Below are 16,260 nucleotides of genomic sequence, written 5' to 3' on the forward strand. Positions count from 1 at the left end.
CTTCTTTTGAATATTTGCCCTTTCAATATTCAGACACCTTGTTTGAAAGAGTATACCTTGCCAGGTGCAGTGCCACATAACAGTAATCTCTGCAACCTGGGAGGCTGAGGTAGGAGGATGACAAGTTTAAGGCCAGCCTCAGCAACATAGTGAGGCCCTAAACAACTTAGTGAGACCCTGTTTCAAATTTTTAAAAAGAGATGGGGATGTAGCTCAATGGCAAAGTATCCCCAGGTTCAATCCCCAGTACTAAAAAAAAAAAAAAAAAAAAAAAAAAAGTATACCTTTGTATTCTCCAAAGAAGTAGCCTAAGAAATGAGATGTCTATGTACTAAGTATCTTTTTTTTTTTTTTTTTTTTTTTTTTACCTGGGATTGGGATACCTGAATATACCCTCTTCCCCTTCCCCAGCACACATGCAGTTTGAGAAGGGCGGGGCCGGAATGTTAGTCCATCTTTGGGTTTTTGCACTTCCAGGGAGCTTTGAGCTCCTGGTTTGTAGACTTGGTTAGCAGAGCTCCCAGACCTCCTGGAGGGGAGCATCATGTAATGATTCCTTCACAGGGTTTTAACTTTAACAAATGGAAAAGTGACTCTGTTGGAGCTGCAATAACCAACTCATTTTGGGAGTGATGGAAAGGGATAAGTAATCGTTAGTGTAGAGGTGATTTCTTTGACATGATCAATGATACTAGTCTGTCTTTATTCATCTGCGGTGTTGGATGTGGTAGGGCCATGATTCTGCTCCTACCCCCATTATCAGCCCTCATTTGGGTGTTACTTATTATGATACTTAGTGTTTTTTTCTTTTTGTTTCCATGTGGTAGGTTCTGCCTATGTGGCCTGGCTTGCTTTGAGCTTGTGATCCTCCTACCTCAGGCTTCTGAATAGCTGCATTACAACTATGCCATGGTGCCAGAATTTAATTTGTGATTTTTGAACATTCCTTCCTTGGGCCAACAAAAACAGCAATTAAATATACCAGTGATTCTGCTTTAAAAAAAATGGAGAAGTATACTGTGGTATGGCCCATCCTGTTCTTGGCTAGCCTACCTTTATAAAGAATGTGAAATCCTGTCCTATGGTGCACAACATAGTGATAAATGAAATCCTATGTGCCTTCCCATGTGCCCTTGTTCCTGCCTTGGTTTTGTTCTTTTCCTGCCCCTCCACCATTCAGCAGCTTGAGAGAAGGTGGTGCCACTTGGGATGCAGATCTTCCCCCTGGACATGGAACATAAGTAAATATATAAAACTTACCATTTGATTTTTCTGGTGGAAAAGCAGGTGTGAAAATGATCATGATGCTGGGCATGGTGATGCTCTCCTGTAATCCCAGCCACTCCAGAAGCTGAGGCAGGAGGATTGCAAGTTCAAGACCAGCCTCAGCAATTAATCAACTTAGTGAGAACTACTTGAAATTTAAAATAGGGCTGGTGATATTTCTCAGTGGAAAAGTGCCCATGGGTTCAATCTCCAGTATCCAAAACAAAATAAAACAGAACAGAACAGTGGCTTGTAATTGAAATTAGAGCAGAAGTCTTAGGCTCTGTGGGTGACTCCTCCTTTACCCCCAGTACTAGGGATTGAACCCAAGGGTGCTTTATCATGGAGCTATATCCTGTTTTTTATTTAGTGGCAGGGTCTCACTATTGTTGCCCAGGCTAGCCTGGAACTTTCAATCCTCCTGCCTCACCCTCCCTAGTGGCTGATTTACAAATTTATACCACTATGCCTGGCCTGTGGGTGACTTTGTAAGAAGGGCTTTAAGTCTAGTGGAAGGATAGATGCTGATTCCAGCACAAACTCCTGACCTGACATTTCCTTATGAACACAAGGACAAGGGGGCCTGCAGCATGCACTTCCGCAGCAGAGTGGAGGGATTACAGCGTAAATTGTTCAGCATCAGATTAACGTTTGTTGTGTCCCTCTTGGTGGGTGCAATAGGATGAAAACTACCCTTAGCCCTCAGGGTCTAGCTGCCTACCTTATGAGAAATGCTGTGGGTATCCTGCACTGTTCTGGAAACATCCAGAAGAACTTCGCTCTTTCCCTAGAATGAGACCAGTGTTCAACCCCTTTACTGGAGGGTCATTCTGAGGCTCAGGCCCAGGAAGCGGGGTTTGGGGCTCCAGCAATTGAAAAGAAGATGATTGAAAGAAGATGTGGTTGAAAGACATGCAAGATGCAGTTGGGATAGTAGTCACTCTTTATTCAGAGGTGAGAATAGTCCCTAGCCAGGCCTCAGTGCCATTTCCATAATTTTTTTTTTTTTTTTTTTTAATGCAGGCTTGACAAAGAAGACGCACTGCTTACAGGTTACCTCTGTGGGTGCATGCCCACACACAAATGTTTATGACCTTGAGTACACAGGCTGAACCAGAGTGTTTATGACCTCAACTACACACTAAAAATATAGCCTGCTGGAAGTCTCTCTGAGGGACCCTGACTGCTGCCACTTTGGGCCCAGCACCACATGGCTTTTGAAGTTTACCTTGCTTATGTAGTATGCTTCACCCCTTAGGTTTTTCTCTTTAGGTCCTGGATATTTTGTTGCCAAACATGGGTGGAGCCTTTTGTTTCTTCTCTTAGTTATTTTTGTCTTGTGAAGGAGAAGCAGAAGTCTGTCTGCCCCTCCCCCATTCCTCCCACTGGCTCTGACTGGCCTGAGGTTCTCTGAACTGTGCTGCTCTGCCCACTGTCTGCGTAAGGACACCTGCTTCTGTTGACCTTCCCTGTCTTTTGGCTTCTTTTCTGTGGATGAGACTTGGGTCTTGACCTTAGGTCTGCAGCTTTAACCTCCTCCTTGTTTGTCCTTTATCTTTCTTTTTGCTTTTCAGTGTTGGGGATCAAAAATGCCTCGACACCCTAAGTCAAACACTCTACCACTGAGCTGTGCCCCAGCACCCTAGATCTTGTAACGTTTATAAAATGAAATCATTTTATTGGTTTATTTAATTGTGAAAATAAAGGGTTTATATTAAAATTCAAGTGATGTAGGAAGATGACGGGGACGACAGCCAGCATCTCATTGCAGGGTTCTTCTCCCTGCTGAGGAGGGTATAAGAGACCTGAAAACTTAAAGTCTCAAATAATTAGTGAAGAACAAAACACAAATAGTCAGAAACATATTTACATAAAGTAGAGCCCCTGATAGATCTAGCCCACAGGGGTGCTGGAAGTAGACGAAGGAAAGATGGCAACTGTGGTTTATTTAAGGGGTTACAACAGAGGCAGGAATAAAGTTTCAAGAGCAGAGTCTTGCTTTATGATGTCTTGCAGTCAGCAGGTTGATTGGCATGTTGCCAGGTTATCATCTCAGGTGCTGGGTGGGACAAGGCACAGTGGGATAGAAATTCACTCTGTCCCTGGGAATTGACCAGAGCAAAAGTCCACTGGTCATTCCCAGACACCAGATGTTCCTATCTTCCAGGGTTCGATGTGTGGTGACCCACACACAATCCATGGATGGCTCATGACAAAAAGGATTATTAGAAAGTAGTCATTGAAATCATAGTCTAGCCTGGTGTGGTGGCACACACCTGTAAGACCCGCCACTCAGGAGGCTGAGGCAGGAGGCTCACAAGTTCAAAGCCAGCCTCAGCAAAAGTGAGGCATTAAGCAACTCAGTGAGACCCTGTCTCTAAATAAAATGCAAAATGGGGCTGGGGATGTGGCTTAGTGGTTGGGTGCCTCTGAGTTCAATCCCCTGTACCTGCCCTCCCCCTCAAAAAAAAAAAAAAAAAGAAATCATATTCTAATTTGACTCTACTATTAATGTTTTCATAATTAGTTTGAGGATACCCTACTAGATTTGTGTTTAAATATGCATATATAATACCTAAATGTACCTGAATGAACTCACGTTCCATTCCCTGCTATTTTTTATTTTTACTTTTTAAATTATATTTGTATATTTTTGGTACCAGGAATTGAAAACAGGGATGATTAACAACTGAGTCATATCCCCAGCCCATTTATCTTTTATTTTGAGACAGGATCTTTCTAAGTTGCTTAGGTCCTCAATATGTTTCTTAGGTTGTCTTTGAATGTCTGTCCTCCTGCCTCAGCCTCCTGAGCCGCTGGGATTATATGCATGTACCACTGTACCTAGATCATTCCCTGCTATTTTATTTTATTTTTTTAAATATTTATTTTTTAGCTATAGGTGAACACAATATTTTTATTTTACATTTATGTGGTGCTGAGGATTGAACCCAGTGCCTCATGCATGCGAGACGAGTACTCCACCTCTGAGCCACATCCCCAGCCCCTCCCTGCTATTTTACATGACAGTTTGTCTTAAGGTTTTTTTCATGTCAGTAAATAGGAAAAACGAATAACTTAAAAAATATTTACGGAACATTTTAGGTGTTCAAAAAAGTTGAAAGATTCTGCTGTTGCCACCTTGCCCCCTGTAATGGTTAATTTGAATTGTCAACATGACTGGATTAAGAGATGCTGATGATTAAGAGGCTTCTGAGTGTGTTGGTGAGGGTGTGTCTTGGAACAATTGGCATGTGGGATAGTGCACTGAAGTAGACACCCTCCCTAAGTGTGGGCAGCACCGTCCAATAGGATGGTGGCTTGAATGAAATAAATTTGGAAGAACAAGGCTCAGTTTCCCCTTAAGAGAAGGGGGCCTTTGACCATGAAGTTGGAGTCCCCACCCCAGGATATGGCTAGAGTCCTTATAAAGGAGACCCCAAAGTGATCTTCCCTCTTGTGAGGAGCCTGTAGGGAGGTGTCTTAAGCAATTTAGAAGCAGTCTTCAATCTCCAACTTCCATCACTGCAAAATGGTAAGAAATAACTTGTTGTTCATAAGATGCAGAGGCACTGGGGTTTTGTTTTAGAAACCTGAATGAGCCAATGTGCAGATATTTCCTTACAGTATTCTGCCATTGTTTGTTTAAACTATTTTTGCTAATGGGATTAAACCCAGGATTATTTTACATCCCCACCTGAGCTACATCCCCACCCCCACCCCACCTTTACAACTTTTTATTCTGAGCCAACAGGGTCTCTCTGACTTGCTTGAGAGTGGCCAAGAATTTGATATCCTCCAACCTCAGCCTCCTGAGTCCCTGGGATTAAAGGCATGCACCAATTTGCTCAGCCTTATTTGCCATTATTGAAGCAAGTTCATGGAATATATTTGTTGAATTGGCCTTAACCCTTCAAAATGAGTTCATGAGAGTGAAGTTACTGGGTTAGTGCCCAAGGTCCAGACCAAATGTCAGTACTCACATTTCTGCCAGTTCAGTAGGTAGACTTCCTTTGCATTTCTTTCAGTACCTAGGTGGTGAACACTTTGACTTTTTTTTTCTTTTTTTGGATACTGGGGATTAAATCCCAGGGTGCTTAAACACTGAACCACGTGCCCAGCCCCTTTTTTTATATTTTATTTAGAGATAGGGTCTCACTAAGTTGCATAGGGCTTCACTATGTTGCTGAGACTTGCTTTGAATTTCCGATCCTCCTGCTTCAGTCTCCCCAGCTGCTGGGATTCTGTGCCCAGCCTGTCCTGTTGTTTATTAACTGCTTTATGACTTTTTTTTTTCTTTTCTTTTTCCTGGTACTAGGGATTGGACCCAGGGCATTCTGACACTGAGCTTTATCCCTGGTCCTTTTAATTTTTTATTTAGAGGTGCAGCAGGATTTGTGTACAGAGAGACAGGGCATTGGATTGTTCAACAGGAAGCACTGTTTACTTTGGGCCAACACAGACTTGGCAGAATTACATCCATATGCTGAACCTTGAATACTGGGAGGCACCTCCTTATATACCTCCTTTAAGCTCTTTGTCTCCTGTAAAAGGTAATGCACATTCTGACTGGGTATTCTTGTACTCTAGAGTTGCAACAAAGATGTGACAGTATCACACATCATTGAGTTAAAACAGAGTCAGGACAGATTTATCACAGAGTTGGTATGTACCCTAAGTGTGACATATTGCCCTTTCTTTGTTCTAGGAGATCCCCTACCACAGAGGCAGGCTAGCCTGGAACTTCTCATCCTCCTGCCTCACCTCCTGAGTAGAGATGTGTTATTTTATTTGTCTGTTTGTTTGTTTTCTTTCTGTTTCTGGAAGAATGCTGCAACCTGCATGGCTTAATTCAGAAACCAGCAAGGGGCAATGGGGGATTAGAAAAGACAGAGAATGAGAAATCTGGGACCATCCTACGATGAAAGAACAATGACCCAGAGCTAGCTCAGCATGTTTATTATATAGGTTTTATCATCAAAAGAGTTTTCTGTGAGAAAGTTTTTTCAAACCAGTCAGTCTTGAAGGTTTGAACTTTATGCCTGGCAGCTGATGTCTAAACTCAGGGTCAAGACTGATAGTCCTGTGCCTTGCACAAAACCTCTTTAAGCAGGGCATTACTATAGCAACTGGGCAATCTTGACCTGCACCTTGCACAGGAAGTTTCTGGCACAGGCTCCTGCTTTGAGACCCTTAGAGATCCTGAGCCAAGTCACTGCTCCCTGAAGAAGAGGGTCTCCCAATGTTGTCCAGGGTCCTGTCTCAGCTTTCTGAGAAGCTGGGACTACAGGCTGGTATTATCTGCATCCAGGTTAAGGCATTTGTCTTTTAATTATTTTCTTTATGATTATCCAAATAGAAGTTTGACTCCAGTTGGGTGAGGTTTTTCATCATTTAAAAAAATTATCAGGAATGTTTTGTAGTTTTATAACTGAAGAGTTTACATGTGGGTTTATTCCTAGGTGTTACATATTTTTAACAATAGCTGTTATCTGTGCTGAGAGTATAGAGTGAAAGCTGAGCATGTGTGGAGGCCCTGGGTTTAATCTCTAGCATGCATCCTTGTCTCTAGTTGGTCATTGTGACCTCTTAGGGTGCATACCAACTCTGTGGTAAATCTGTCCTGACTCTGCTTTAACTCAATGCAGCATAGTACCAACTCCCAGCCCCATGTCTATTCCTATTGAGTTTTTCCCATTGTGTTCTAACTGGTTATTATTGCTTATAAAGATTTGTTTTCTAGCATTCTTATGACTTAAACAATTTAATAAATGATAAAATACATGCTCTATCTTTGGCAGTACTGTGAATTTAATTCAGAGCTGCACTCATGAAATAACATTTTCTTTCTGTAGCAGGAATTTTGGGGTTAAACTCAGATTCTCTGCCACAGAGCTAAATCCCAAACCCTTTTAACTTTTTATTTTAATACAGAGTTTCCTTCAGTTACTGAGGCTGGCCTCAAATTTTGGTACCTCCTTCCGCAGTTTGCAGAGTTGCTGGAATTAAAGGTGTATACCTCTTTAACCAGCTGGACATTCATTCTGTCGTGCGCGTGTGTGTTTCTTTTTGATACTAAGGATTGAACCCAGCAGTTCTTATTGCTTATTTTGGGAGAATGTCTAAGTTGCCCAGGATGTGCCTGACGCTGTTTTTTAATTAAGGCTTTTTCTTTCAACTGTTTATGATAATCAATCGTAATCTTATGTGTAGCAAGATGTGATTGGTGCTGGTAGTAATGCTTTCACAGGAATGTCACTTTTGTGTGTAAGTGTTTTTTTTTGTTGTTGTTGTTGTTTTGGTACTGGGGATAGACCCCAGAGACATTTAACCACTGAGCCATATCCCCAGCTGGTTTACTATATTTTATTTTGAGACAGGGTCTTGCTAAATTACTTAGGGCCTTGCTAAGTTGCTGAGGCTGGCTTTGAAATTGCAATCTTTCTGCCTTAGCCTCCTGAGCTGCTGGGATTACAAGTGTGCACCAACATACGTGGCTGTATATTTTTTAATGATTTTATAGACTGCTATAGAACTTTGGTCCTTGCCTTTATTTTAGGGGTTTTAGTAAGCAATCTAAGCTTTTGTTTAAGCAAAGCATTAAAGTAGTAGTATATAAAATAAGGTGGAAATTCCATTTTTATTTAATGATTGTGTAAATTTTTCCTGTAAAACGAATGCCTTCGTGATACTCAATTGTTATTAGGTTTTCATAAAATGTAGTGTTGTTTTTATGGTAGATGTCTTAATGTGTTGATTTCTTAATGGTAGATTAATTTGTCTTGATGTCTAAATGGTAGATTCATGGTAGCATACGACAATTCAAAATCTGAAAAGAATTTTCTAAGGTACATACACAAACCTTTTTTGAGATATAGACAGGTTCTAGTTAATCTATCTGTATGATCTGAAATTGTCTGTTTGTCTTTAATTTACTAGTTAGTAGAGGTCTTCATGCTTCAATTTGCCAAACTGGGTACATAGGGGTTCTCTACCACTGAACTATAGCCTCAGTTTTTTTTTAACTTTATTTATTTATTAATTAAATTATTTATTTATTCTGATTTGTTATACACGATGACAGAATGCAATTTTTTTCACATTACACATATAGAACATAATTTTTCAAGTCTCTGATTGTATACAAAGTATTTTCACACAATTTGTGTCTTTATACATGTACTTAGGGTAATGCCATCTAATTCATTCCCCCATCATTCCTATCCCCATCCCCTCCCTTCCACTCCCTCCCCTTTGCCCTATCTAAAGTTCCTCCATTCCTCATCATGTCCATCATGTCCCCGCCATGGTCATTATGAGTCAGCATCCTCATATCAAAAAAAAAAATACAGCCTTTGGTTTTTTGGGATTGGCTTACTTCACTTAGCATTATGTTCTCCAAATCTATTCATTTACCTTCGAATGCCATGATTTTATTCTATTTTAATGCTGAGTAATGTTCCATTGTGTATATATACTGAAGTTTCCCCATCCATTCATCTACTGAAGGGCATCTGTGTTGGTTCCACAATTTATCTATTATGAATTCTGTTGCTAATTTTATTTATTTATTAAAAATATTTTTTGTTGTAGTTGGACATAATACCTTTATTTTATTTATTTATTTTTATGTGGTGCTGAGGATCAAACCTAGCACCTTGCATATGCTAGGTGAGCATTCTACCGCTGAGCCACAACCCCAGCACCTAACCCCAGTTATTTTAAATTTGATTTTGAGATAGGGTCTCACCAAGTTTCCCAGGCTGGCCTCAAACTTGCCTCCTGCTTCAGACTCCTAAGTCACTGGGATTACACATATGGGCCAACATGCCTGGCCTCTAACCTATAGTTTTATGTATATCAATATATAAAATTTGGTACTTTGTTATATAGAGAATAGTATCCAAATCCCAAAATATAAGGAATAAGAATGATAATGTATTCTTTTACCCTTATATATTTATTGGTCAAGAAAACAGAATTATTTCATCTGATCAAGGTCTCCTAAGGTACTGAAAAGCACATATATCACAATTTATAGTGAGAATGTGTTTATGCTACCTAACTAATTTGAAAGAAGTATTTGTGGGCATGGTACAGAATTCTTATAGTTTGTGTCACTTTCAGAAGTTCTTCCCAGGTCATAAAAGTTGAAAATGCAGGAGAATATTGAGAATGCTATACAATTTCTATTCTTCTCTATATTTTCATTCAAATTAAAATTTGAATTTGAAATTTATTCAACCATTCCCATCTGCATTGCAAAATCCTGCTGACTGCCAATTTTTGTATATGGCAGAAAAGAAGAGATGATTTCATAATTTTGTGAATCACAAAGTTTATTGGAATACAATGAGAATTTTAATGTAAGTTTACAATTCTCAGAGGGAAGAGAATAATGTGGAACAATATCATAGAATACACCATGGAGACTAAGTACTTTAACCACATGGTAATGATTTCCACAATTATTAAAGCCTACTTGTTCAATTGAGGTGGAAACAGGCCTTGTGAAAAATAAAGTCTCATTGAAGCTGAGGTTTTCCTGTATAGGAGCAGTTCTCAGAGAAGCTGGCTTGACCACCTCAGCGGACAGTCCTCAGCGGACAGTCACGATAACAGGTAAGGTCTCTAATTGCTAGTTGGTAGCAGGTGGTATTGGTGGGGGAGGCTTCTGAGATTAATTTGCAGCTGATGAGGCCTTGTCACTGCTTGGGTCTAGGCTTTCAGAGAAGTGTTGGGGGCTTTCACATGACACAGTGTGGCCCTACCTTAACCTAAGCTCTCAAGGTATCTGTCAAACTCTTTGAGTTGGGATCATTTATGAAGCTCAGTAGTTTAGGTCAGTAGCTGACATGAAGGGAATATGAAATGATGTGATGGGACATATGAGGTCTGGCAACACATCATGCTCTAGGGAAGAGGGCACACTCTCCAAAACATCAAACTATAGAAGTATCTAGAATCACTTCATAGTTACATAACACACGGCCCAGCACCAAAACCAAGCCACCCTCTGCCCTGGTTCCAGGCTCAACACATGGACAGTTGGACACAAAGTGCCAATGTCCCAAGCCTTTGTACATTCTGGATTCTGCAAAGGCTACCCAGGAGCTGTAAAAAAGGTAGGTTTTGGGCTGAGATTATGGCTCAGTGGTAGAGCACTCGCCTAGCACAGGCGGGACCCGGGTTCGATCCTCAGCACCACATAAAAATAAAGGCATTGTGTTGTGCCCATCTACACCTAAAAATATAATAAATATTTTTTTAAAAAGTAGGTGGAGAGAATGAGTTCTTAGAAGAAGAAACTGAGCCTGGTGGCCGATGCCTGTAATTCTAGTGACTGGGAAGGGTTAAGCAGCAGGGTTGCCAATTAAAAGCCAGCCTCAGCAACTTACAAAATGATGTTTCAAAATGAAAATGGCCATGGGTATTGCTCCATGATAGAGTGGCCTGGGTTCAATCCCCAGTACTGTCCTCACCTCCCCTCCCCCAAATAAAAAGTCTGGTTGCTCTTGCTAGCAGGACTGTGGGGTCTAGAAATAGAGCATTTACACCAGGTTCCCACTGATCACAGCTACTCTTTACAAGGTTGGCCTCCTCCCCACACCTCTTCAAAAATCTTTCCCAACAACTTAACTTTGCCCTGAAAGTTTGTGATATTGATGAAACCTACATTTATTATATCTTGTTTTCAAAATAATTTTTCCCCATATAGAGTGCATGTTCACTTCAGTCACTGCATGTGTCCCTCATTGAAATTGGCTGCACATACTTTTTATGTTAAATTTGCTCGTGTGAACTTGAAGTGTTTATGTATACTGTGAAAGGGATTTGAATTTTACCACTTATACTCAGGTTATTGCTGATTTAAAAAAAAAATAGGGGCTGGGGTTGTGGCTCAGCGGTAGAGTGCTTGTCTCGCACACGTGAGACCCTGGGTTCGATCCTTAGCACGACATAAAAAATAAATGAGTGAAATAAAGGTATTGTGTACAACTACAACTATAAAATAAAATAAAATAAATTTTTTGAGACATTGTGTAAAATGAACAGCTGCCACCAGGTATTAATGTTCTTCAGCACTCCTATCTTGTCTCTGAGTGCTTCTGACCTTTAGCTAGTAGCCATAAGGTTGGTTATAGAATTCAGTTGTACATGTGTTGAAATAGTATTCAGTTCAACTTGAGCTTATACAATGTGTTTCTGAGGCTGTGAGGTCAATATTAGATGCAGGTTCCTAATGTTTACACTTGTGGCCTTGTCTCTAGTTGGTCATTGTGACCTCTTTAAATGTGCCTGGAAAATAGGTGAGGTATGTTGAAATTTGGGGGGCCATTCTTTTTTTTTCCTTTTGGCACCAGGAATTGAACCTAGGGTCCATAAGTAATGATTCACATACTCGACACTTTTTTATATTTTAATTAGAGGTAGGGTCTCACTAAGTTGCTGAGGCTGGCTTTGAACTCACGATCGTCCTGCCTCAGCCTCTTGAGCTGCTGGATTACAGATCTGAGCCACCACTCCCAGCCTAGGGCATTATTTTCAGGTTGGTTTTTTTTTTTTTTTTGGCCACTATTATTTTTTAAACCTCTACTATTGTTATTATTTTTTCTGACAGATCCATCCAACCTCCCAATCATGGCATTTTCCTCTGTACTTTGAACTTTATTTCATTTAAGAAGTGACTACTTGTGGGTCAAATTTGGCCTGCCATATGTTTTTCTAAGTAAGGTTTTATTGGAACACAGTCAGGGCTACTTTCTTGGCTCAGGAGCAGAGTTGAGTCGTGGTGCAGAGTGGATGACTTTCAAGGCTGAATTATTTACTGGTTGGCCCTTTATGGAGGCACTTTCCAATCCATGCATTCCTGTATCCTTCTCTTCCCCTAGGCAAGGCCCGATACCTGTGTTAGTCAGGATTTTCTTGCTGATACCAAAATACATGACAAGAACAACTTAGAGAATGAAAACTTTATTTTGGCTCACAGTTTCAGAAGTCCAGTCCATGGTGGACTGACTCATTGCTCTGGGCCCAAAATGAGGCAGAATATCATGGTAGACGCACGTGATGGAGGAGTGCTGCGCCATTGTTTTTGTACAAGAAACAGAGAGAGGGGAAGAGGCTGATATAGGACAGATGATGCTGGACACCCAAGGAATTTTCAGGAAGCAGGTTTATTTAAGTTGCAGTGGTCCAGGGGGACTAATGCCTGAAAATCTCTGGACTCTATGTCTGAAAATTCTTTTAGATTTGTACTCAGTGGGGGTCTACATCCAGTGGGAAGTTACATAGCAGTTACTCATTGTCTCATATTTTTAGGTTAGACAGAAGTTTCATAATTTTTTACCAAGGAAAACAAATAGTAACTTTTGCAAAGCAAACTCTTTTTGAGACAGAATCCATTACAACATTTGTCTGCTAACTTGGCATTTAGAAGAGGAAGCTTCAAACCATAATAGACTCTCTACAAAGATCCTGCTGACATTCTTTGTGGAAATCTTATTGTCTACAAGAGAAAGTTATATGTTGCATTTATGGTGGGAGTCCTTGGAGAAGCTTAATTATGGCAAAGGTTTTTGATGGGGACTACATCATTCCCCCATTTGATGCTCACTATTTAATCCTTTAAATCAAAGAATACCATCGTTTCATCTTTTTTTTTTTAAACAAGTAGCTTTTTTATTTACAACTAAGCTTGTTAACACTATATAATGAAAATGAACAAAGAACAGTATTGCAGTTTTTGGTTATATTTGAGTCAAAGACATTCATTAATAAGGAATTTTCTAATGAGAATATTCCAGAAATTTCTCTAAGCCATCTGATAAGAACAAATATACTGAATCTATACGAATATTACCTTACTTTGGAATGTTTTAGCATACATTTGAATTAAACTCAAACATTTTCAAAATAGGTCATAATTTAAAAATGACTTTATATCCAAATTAAACAATTTTAATAAAACTTTCCTTTCCAAAAAACAATAATAAAGAAAACAAGGCATTTTGTAAAATGTGGTTCTGAATAAGTCAGAGTAAAAAATACATGTATACTTAACTCCTCCTCCTCAACAGAGAGACTACCTTCTGCTCTGCAACCTTGGAAACAAAGTGAAGAACAGCCTAAAAGCAACTTAGGGTAGGGGGTTGCCAAAACAAAGCTCAAGTAGTTGAACAATGGATAGTTCAGAAGAATATGTCCAAAGAATCTGGTTTTTATTTTTAATAACTGATACAAAGGTGACGTCATCCCTCCCAAATAGTAGTGCTGCTGAGGCCTGGCATAGTTCTTTGCCCGACTATTCTATGCTCCTGAGCAAACCCTAATGCTTCTGTTCCAGGAGGGACGGTTTCCCTTTCAGTGTCCAGGGAGCTCTTTGTATGAATGAGGTGAGCACCAACTCCATAGTGTGTTTTAAGGCTTGGAAGCACAGATCTTTTTTTCCTAACATGACTAGGTGGAGTCCACAGGTCAATGTCTTGTCTCCAGTTTGTTCTAATTTATCGCCCACATTTATAGATCTAGGATCAGAGACCTTTGCTGTATCATCATAATCACATCTAATGTCAATTCTAATGCATGATTCATATTCTGTGCCTGGAAACAGTCCCTGTATTTAATAATAATAATAATAATACCTATACATAAAACAATCAACTATTAAAACTTTTATGGTCACAAAACATTAATGATCTTCTGTAGACCAATCAAATGTTTTTAAGGATAATTGTCATGCATCAAATTCAGAGCCCAAATCCCCCAAATAAAAAAAAAATGCACAGTAGAAATAATAACTTAAAATATACATACAGGCATATACACACTGTCACACATACTTCTTGTAGAACCATGTTTGGGGAAACTCCATTTGTTTATTGCCACTGAAGTCCTATTTTGCTAAACTGCTGCTCCATGTATTTTTGTTTGGAAAATCGATCACAGTAGGGCACAGTTGTTCATGGGATGAGCAGAAAGTTTTAAGGTCTTTGAAGTTTATAAAATGGACCTGCAGAAACGTTTCCGTGTTCTCAGTATGCATAGTCTGGAGCTGAAATATGATATCAAACCAGTTGCAAAAAGTGTACAACAGCTATCTCTTGAGGTCAAACCTGGTACCCAGATAAAACAAGAAACCTTCAGGATACATACATAGCTTGTTGGTCTTGTCCCATATTGATGCATAACCTGATCATATGTGAATTTCACAAAAGGTTCATACTGTTCTGCTAGTTTGGTATTGAGGATTTGCTCACACTTCTCCCGAATTTTATCTTCAAAGTCTTTTAAGAGCCTCTCACATATTATTCCAATTTGTCCAAAGGTAAAGGTGGGCCGGTCCTTCTTCATCCAGGGGGAACCTGGAGAATTAGGTGCTGTGAGTGCTAAGGAATGAGGCTGTCTTTCCAAAGTACAAGCTTCACTCTGATTGAGAACAAATTCTAAATGTTTCCACCTCGGTAACAATCATATTCTTGCTTTATGTTCTGAAAAAAATTGCTCCGGAGTGGGAAGGAGCTGCTTGGTGCCAGTCCGGGAGGGCTGCTGGAAAGTCGGCGGCGGGGTCTGCGCTGAAGCGGTGGCCGTGGCTCCGCGTCCCCGGGCCTGAGGCGGGAGTGTGGCCGGGCAGAGGGGCGCAGAGCCGCCGCTTCGGGGAACCGGGGCTCAGTAGTGCCGCCTGGAACTCCGTGGGTCGCTTCAGCGTCGCGCCGCACGCCATGCCGCTGAGGGGACAGGGCTAAGGGGCCCATGCGGCGGCAGCCATCGCCCAAGCTCTGGGTCCTCAGCGGGCGCAGGAGCCAAGGCGGCTCCCACGGCGGGCGCCTCCAGCCCCCGACAGGACCCATCTTTTCATCTTAAAGCTTTATATAACGTCTTTCTATCCACAGTTCCTTCTAGGGAGACCTAATAGTTCTAATGCAAAGGGATCCAAACATGGAAGCAATAAACAGTTAACTGCACAATACCTACTATGCCAACTAAACTTCTGAATCCACCAGGAGTAGAAAACCATCCTCCAAAACGTGAGCTTAGATCCCAAGCCTAATACGCTTCCAGCTTTTAACTGACTACATGTGCTAGTTTTCTGATATTGCTAACTATGTCTTTGACTCTCTGTTATCTCCAAATAGATGATAATGGACAAGTTGAACCGTGGAACTTGACACATACTCCTCCCTCTTCAGCCAGCAGAAAATCTAATGCCAATTAGTTTTGATAGATGCCTGCATCTGGGTTTGTTGTGTGGCTAGGAGTCAAACGCTGTAGCAGTTTGATTAATTATAATTTCCAGTACAGCTTGTAAGTGAATAATCTAGTTTAGCACACAGACAGGAGTTCTATAGCCCCCACTGCTGTACTGTGCCTGGCAGCAGGACAATAAGTGGCAATTATTCTCTGGGGGGGGGGGCAGTTTACCCCAAGATTGTTGACCTCTGAGATCTAACTCAAATCTAACCATCTCCAATGGACCTCCTTTTTTTTGACCCTAGGTCTTCATACAAGGGGATCCCTAAGTCTTTTCCAGTTCTATTTGGCAGTAGGAAAAATACAGATGGAATAACACCAATAGTACAGGTACCCCTCCAATTTGTTGGGAGGTGGGTATATACCTTTTCCCACAGACCCCAAACAGCTCATATGGTGCTTTCTGTTCAGAATGGGCTGGATTACTCTATAATTTATAGATCTCAGTGATGCCCTGAAAAGAACTGATCTGGTTAGTGTCTGAACTGGTGCAGTTAAAAGGAGCTAGTTTCTTTGGGGGATTTTTGCCTTTGAGACCATTATTTCTCAGCCCATATGTTATCTGTTCAAAACCAAGTAATTTTCTTTGGCCACAAATTGGTGTTCCAGAATAATATTCTGTTACATGGTGTTTCAGGGACACACTGGGTGTGGTGGGCTCCAAATCTGCCAATATATTCCTTTCCAGGTACTTTTGAAGAGGGGTCTTTCACCCTCTTGTTCAATGAAGGTCTAATTAGGGAA

General features: G+C 40.6%; 1 pseudogene across 1 annotated transcript; it reads right to left on the reverse strand.

Annotated features, from left to right (window-relative positions):
* Window positions 1–12,442: 12,442 nt before the first annotated feature.
* LOC308653668 (akirin-1-like) lies at window positions 12,443–15,271 on the reverse strand (annotated as a pseudogene). Its single transcript has one exon. The product of its transcript is annotated as an akirin-1-like (transcript).
* Window positions 15,272–16,260: the final 989 nt, after the last annotated feature.

This window comes from Spermophilus citellus (assembly GCF_964194105.1).
Source record: "Spermophilus citellus genome assembly, chromosome: 1".
Lineage (NCBI taxonomy): Eukaryota > Metazoa > Chordata > Mammalia > Rodentia > Sciuridae > Spermophilus > Spermophilus citellus.